Source organism: Peromyscus leucopus, chromosome 8a (genome assembly GCF_004664715.2).
Source record: "Peromyscus leucopus breed LL Stock chromosome 8a, UCI_PerLeu_2.1, whole genome shotgun sequence".
NCBI lineage: Eukaryota > Metazoa > Chordata > Mammalia > Rodentia > Cricetidae > Peromyscus > Peromyscus leucopus.
Genome location: NC_051085.1, coordinates 9,808,640 through 9,814,639, shown reverse-complemented (window position 1 = coordinate 9,814,639; position 6,000 = coordinate 9,808,640). Strand labels below are relative to the sequence as shown.

Here is a 6,000-nt window from a genome sequence, read left to right as displayed (position 1 = left end):
ATCTATTTTGGCCTTCATTGGTCCACTAATTACGTGGAGAAGCTATTATGCTGCAGAGGCCAAAAAAGTGACTCCTCTCCAAAAAATGATAAACAATGAGGTGACTTCAGTCATCTGCTCCAGATTTGGGAAAGAGAGTGGACATGGAATTCCAGGGTGTCACCTCCTCTTGTCCTCAGTTTCTTCATCCATCATGTGAGGATCATTTACTAAATAGTAGCAACTTTCTTTAAAAAAAAAAAAAAAACACTTGAGAAAAGTCAGCAAGAGTGACTGGTATTTTTAAACTTCAGGGGAAAAAAAGTGGTGGTCAGAAAAGATAATAAGACCTTGAGTCCGAAGCCAAGGCGACTTCGATTAAACCTGCATCTTAGAAGGTTAGATTTGCTGAGGGGGGAAACGGGGAGTGTCTTGCCAAAATCATGAAGGAAGAATGATTCTGAGCATGTCTTAAAACGGAGCTTTCGGTAAACAGGAATTACCTATAAAGAAAATCAGGAAGGCGAAGTGTTTCTTTTTATGAAGTTACATCCTGCCATAGAAAAGCTGGATCGGAAATAAAGACCGATGCTTTCCCAACTGCATACCAACCCGGCCATTATTTCATCAAGGAAAATCTGAGCAAAAAGCTCACTCAGCTCAGCAACGAGTGAAAACAAGCAAACCAACAGAAGTTTGAATGCCCCAAGAAGCCAGACCAGCAACGGCTACTGCTAAACATCTGGAGAAAGGGTGCAAACAACCTTTGCTGTGTGGCTTCGGGTTTCTTTGTTGCAGGACCTTTGCATTTCAGCAATAGTTACTCCTGACTTTTTTTTTTTTTCTGGAAAAGAAAGGTATATGGGTGCCCAAGAAAGTGAGACTTCTAAGACTTTTTTTTTTGGGGGGGGGTTATTCGTTGTGTTTGCGGGGTCCTAGCTTCTGCAATGGTACTTCTCTACTTTGCTCCTCACTTCTCCGATTTGCCATCGCCAGTCTTAACACCTTTCCGTTTCATCCTCCCACTCTCAAAGGCGAGGCTATTTCTCTGGAGAAATAGGTTCCCATGGCTGTTCGGCTGCAGTGGCAGGTGCCAGTCTCTACTATCAAAGTAGAAAGCAGATCACAGTCTCCGCTCTCTCCGGTCCACCCTGTCAACTCCCGACTCCACCACACGATCCTCAGACACACACCTCCTCCTCCTCCAACCTCGCATCCTCTCGCACACCCTGCGCGGCCCGCATGCCAGGATGCCCGCCACCACAGTAACGCTCAACCCACTCGGCGGCCCCACCCAGGGCCGTCCCGCCTCCCACGCGCGCACCAATGGCTGCGGCCCTTGGCTCCCAGCGGGCCCTTTGATAGGGCAGAGCCACCTGACAGTCTCAGCGCGGGTCCCGCCCCCCTCCCGCACCCCTCGGGATCCGGAGCAACCCGAGCATCAGCGAGAGTAGCTGCGAGAAGCCGCGGCGGCGGCGGCGCGTCGGTGCAGTTGCGCCATCTGTCAGGAGCGCAGCCGGCGGGGAGGGGGCTCCGCGGAGAAGGAGGAGGGGTCGCCGTGCGCCGGGCCTCCGAGACCCGCCCGCCGGCCAGGAGCGCCGCGAGGCCGCCGCGAGCCGGAGCGCTCCGAGGACTCCCCGGGCGCACACAAAGCCGCCGCCTGCGCCAGGGAGGGACCGGGCTGCCGGGCCGGGGACACCGGCGCCGCCCCCTCGGCGCTTCGCGAGGCCCCACGAGCTCCCGGGCCCCGCCGCGGAGCCGCCGGAGCCGCCTGGGCCGCGCCGGAGGAGGGCGGGGAGAGGACCATGTGAATGTGCTCCGGAGCCGAGCGCCACGCCACGCAGGTAAGCGGCCAGGGGAGATGCGCGGAGCCGCGGGATGCTGCGGAGACGCCGGCCGGGCCCGGCGCCCCCGCACGGGCTGCCCCCGCTGCGGTCCCGCCGCGCCGCCTGCGGGGCGCCGAGCCCCGGGCTCCCCGCGACGCAGGACACTCAACGCGGGGTGCCGCCCCGAGGCTGCGCGGGCACCGGGGTGCATTTCCTCGGCCGCCGGCGGGCGCCGGGTGAAAAATAGGAATTGGCTTGGGGGCGAGGTTGGCCCAGCTCCGCCCCCGCCCTCCTTTCGCGGCCCCCCGCGGGGACCCGGGCTGTGTGTGTTGTTTTAATGTCAGGGATGATGTAATCACTTAATAATTGATGCCCCGTGTTGCTTTCCTCCCCACCCAACCCCTGCCCCACTCCTCCACCTCTCGGCCTCCTCCCTCGGCGGCCCTCGCCTTTCCCCAGCGCATCCTCCTGCCTATTTCTGGAACCTCCCTTGCACTTCCCCCACCCTCCCCTTCACCCTTCCTGTGCCACCACCCACCCACCCTTCCCCTTTCCCCTGTGCCTGGCCTGGCCTCCTCTTCCTCTGTCCCCCCACCCCTTCTGCTCTGTCAAGCTCCCCTCTCCACTGGCTGGATTTCCTCCCTACTTCCTAGGTCGGTGGATGGTTTTGTTTGGTCTCCTCCAGGCTCTCTTATCTCTGAGGCCCCAGGCAGAAGGGACTGGGCTAGAAAGAGGCCACCAAGCTTGGGCCCAGGAGGCGTTTGCTGGGACTCACTGGGAGGAGGGATAATAAAATCACCCATTTTGCCCCTCCTCCGTCCAATAAATCAGACTTGCTCAGTGTGTGTGTGTGTGTGTGTGTGTGTGTGTGTGTGTCACACAAAGAGCCCTTTCAGTTCATAGAGAAGAGACATAAAGTACCCAGGGCACCATGCTTCTTGTTTCTCATACGGGGGCTTCCCTTTCTTTCTGATGAAACTGTTGGTCTCTTAGTCCTTTCTGCCACATTTACCAAAAAAATGAAAGCTCCCAGATCCCGGGCGGCAGGTGCGGGCATTCTGCTGTATTCACAGAATGGTAACGCCGAGTGGCAACTGCAGTTTCTTCTATTTAAGGGGGTGGGAGATTATTTCAGCTGTCTTAGGAGTTGCTATACTTTCAAGGAAGCCTTCTCTCCTTCCCCATTTCCTCCTCTTTCTCTTTGAGGATAGGTACTGATACCTGAGACAGGATAAACTGATGGAGGATCAGAAAAAAAAATTGTTTCTGAGTCAGAATCAAACTGTTTGAGAAGACTGAAGCAGCCCTTAAGGTCCAAGGCCGCTATAGTGAAATGTTCTCTGGTCTGCCCAGCAATGGTGCTCTGCCCTTTTATTTAAGTAACGGGGGCCGTGGATATGGCTGCATGGGGCTGGCATTTGGAAGACCACCGGAGATGGCACTTGTTGGCTTCAAGGTTGCCTTTGAATGCCCACATCCTTCCTCTCACCGCCAAAGCGACTACAATACTTTCCATCCTTTGTGCTCGGTGTCCCTGTCTCTGCCCCGTGAGGACCAAGCCTTCTTCCGACGAAGAAAACCCTCAGGTTTTGGAGGAAGTGGTTTCACCTCACAAGCTTCGGGGGTAGTTAGCTATAAACGGGATGTAGGTGTCTGAATTCAGAACCTATGATGTTCCTCTTCAAGTGGAAACATTAATGTAAATCTCAGTCTTGATATGTCAAGACTTAGGTTGGATCTGCTGACACCTGGATTGTGGTTCCTTGGCTGTTGAAAGTAACAAAACCGTCCCAAGTTTATTCTTTAGCCGTTTTAGCTGAAAAGAATTGTGATGTTTTAAACTCTGACATTCCCTGTGGAACTTTTTACATTTAAAAAAAAAAATAGGCAGAAGGGTTAATACTAAATGTTCTCTGAAAACAAAGGCTGGTTTGTGGGGATACCAGACCCAGAGAGGAAAGTCAGCACACAGTAAATGGACACTGTGCTGCCCACGTTAGAGGAACGTATTAGTGGTAAGGTTGGACGTGAGCGAATGCTCTCTACTTCCCCGGGGTCTGGAGTCTCCAACCCCATCAGATTCGCCCGAAGTCTTCAGCCTCCATGGCCAGCACAAATGTCATCAGTTTTCTGAAGGCTTCTCTAACTCCTCTGCTCCAAACCACCAGGTCTCTGAATTTGTCTTCCAACGTCATCATCACCGGACACTGTTTGGTCTTCTGTCTGTTTCGACCACTAACTGGTCAGCCCCTTGAGAAGAGAACCTCATCTGGCTTGTGTCATTTTCTATCAAGTTTTACTTTAGTTGGTGTTACTTGGTGGTTTGATTTAGGGAGCAACAAATGTGAATTAGGTCAATGATATGTACCTAACATCTGTTTTAAGTAGATTCATGTTAGCAGCTATCACAGGCCTGAAAATATAGAATGGTACAAAAACAAAGGATACTTATTCTTGCTCATGTGATAGTTCCCAGTAGGTGTTTCTGTTCAGCGGGTGGCTTTCCTCTGTGCAGTGAGTGACTCTGGGTCCCACTCTTCCGCCGTGCCGTAGCTTTCCATGGTAACCTGTTTTAGCCGACAGATCGGTGGGATAAAAAAGAGTTGGGGAGGGCGCATCTCCCTTTAGCATGCTTTGGTCCGGATGTGGCACATGTCCCTTCCGCTCAGTCTTCGGGAGAGATCTGACTATGTGCCCAGGCTTAGCTTCAGGGGAGTCTGAGAAGTCTAGGTTAGCCATTTGCCCAGAGAAAAGAATAAGAAGTGTCTCTTAAACAGCTTTGTTTAACACTTAGCCAAGCACTTCCACTCACTCTCCTTTAAAAGCTTAAACGATGATGAGAATTGAGTAGTAAATGAAAGCCAACACCCATCATTGTTTTTGTTCCTTTGATTTTATAAGTTCAGGTATTTTCATCTTCAGCATATTAAAAACCTGGCTTTTGGTCATTTCCAGGGGCCACCATTGGGCAGCCCTTACCATACCATTATTTAATGCCGCTCTGTGGCCTTTGATGTGGTCTTTTACCTCAGAAGCACCTATCTTGGCCTAGTTTTTATCTGGCAGTTCTGTCGACTCCAAAGAGGCTAGGGAGGATCCTTACAAATCTTGGTTCCATTTTACTTAGTTTCCTTAAGAAATTAAGAAAAGTAAGAAATTGACACATGGTAAGGGTTTCATGGGGACTGGGCGGTGTGGATGAGGGAGCAAGGGTCGTAGAGCTAGCTGTTTGTTTAGGTTACTAAAGACTGAACTCATATTCCTGTTTATTCGTTGATACAGCTTTCTTTCATGTTCCTCTTCTCCATCAGCATGTAGGACAGGGGAGACTCCCTCACCAGCAGCTCTGGCTGTGTCTTTGGGTCCAGCACATTGCATGGAAGCTAACTGTGCTTTTGGGCCTGGAGTAGGGCGCTGCTAGCGTTCCAAATGGTTCCCAGTCCCCACAGGCTTTGACGTTGTTGCGGGAGGTCTCTGTCCATCTCAGTTATCACAGTTGATAATGCATGTGCTTTTATTTTTGCAGTGACCCTTTTCTTATATTTATCTTTCCTACAAACATTGGGTCACTGTTGTTTGTGCAAGATAGCAAGGAGATGAGATGTGGCCGTGAATACTTGTGGAGTCCTTGCTCCTCAGAAGGCCACAGTCTACTAGAGGAGATGACAATAATAAACAGTAGTTAACATTTATTGAGCATTCTCTGTGTGGCGTGTCCCACTTAAGCTCTAATCTGAGCAATAATGATATGAGCCAGTGTGTCTGATAATCACCATTTTATAGAAAGAAAATTACAAGTTTCAATAGTTCTTGAGTAACTAATCTAAAACCATAATTCTAAGGGAAGAGTCAGGATCAGGCTCGATTAGTTGGACTACAGGATCCTTGCCCTGTACCACTAGGTGAAGGAGGAGATGTACAGGAATGAGGTTAGCTGAGTTGTGTTGGAAGTCCACTGTACCAGAAAAAAAAAATATGCCCAAAAGTAACTTTACAAACTGGGATGCTGCAACTAGTTCAGGACTAGATGGGGTCAGTGGAGAGATGGACAGAGGGGTAAGTAAGACAGAGCTGAAGGAGTAATTGAAAAGGTTTTTTTTCCCGAGTGCTCATCCTGAGTGCCATAGAGGAGTTACAAGTAGAGATGTGGTATTTTATGAACATAACTTGGTCATAGTGTGGGGCATGGCCTGAG

The 6,000-nt window shown here is 50.9% G+C and overlaps 1 protein-coding gene across 4 annotated transcripts in view; it reads left to right on the top strand.

Moving 5' to 3' along the window:
- The first annotated feature begins 1,433 nt into the window (after nt 1-1,433).
- The window catches only part of Fyn (FYN proto-oncogene, Src family tyrosine kinase), a 199,512-nt gene continuing 194,945 nt past the window's right edge, over nt 1,434-6,000 (top strand). For 2 of the 4 annotated variants that reach the window (XM_028874840.2, XM_028874837.2), the window contains exon 1: nt 1,438-1,823. The gene's annotated coding sequence lies outside the window, so the exon portion shown is untranslated. Of the gene's footprint in view, nt 1,824-6,000 lie in introns of all 4 variants that reach the window. The other 2 variants (XM_028874841.2, XM_028874839.2) reach the window with 2 other exon arrangements.